Here is a 285-nt window from a genome sequence, read left to right on the forward strand (position 1 = left end):
ATAAATAATTTATTAATTTACTAAAAATATTAAACATGATTAGAAATGCATTAACTATATTTCCTAGCATATTTATAATATTATAAATCTAATTATAATTTTATAATTGTATAAATAATTTAGAAATAAATAATTACTAAATGCTTTATTAAATATATTAAGTAATGCATTAAATATATGAATAATTAATATATTATAAATAAGAAATTATGAATATAACTATAATATTAGTACATTTTATAATTTTATAAATAATTTATTAAATGGCTAAAAATATAAAACATG

At 10.9% G+C, this 285-nt stretch overlaps 1 protein-coding gene across 1 annotated transcript in view; it reads left to right on the forward strand.

The window, feature by feature from the left end:
• The window catches only part of LOC107734599 (kinesin heavy chain), a 32,055-nt gene that overhangs the window by 30,372 nt on the left and 1,398 nt on the right, over positions 1-285 (forward strand).

The sequence above is a fragment of the Sinocyclocheilus rhinocerous genome, unplaced genomic scaffold (genome assembly GCF_001515625.1).
Source record: "Sinocyclocheilus rhinocerous isolate Xijiao unplaced genomic scaffold, SAMN03320098_v1.1 scaffold2145, whole genome shotgun sequence".
Classification (NCBI taxonomy): Eukaryota; Metazoa; Chordata; class Actinopteri; order Cypriniformes; family Cyprinidae; genus Sinocyclocheilus; species Sinocyclocheilus rhinocerous.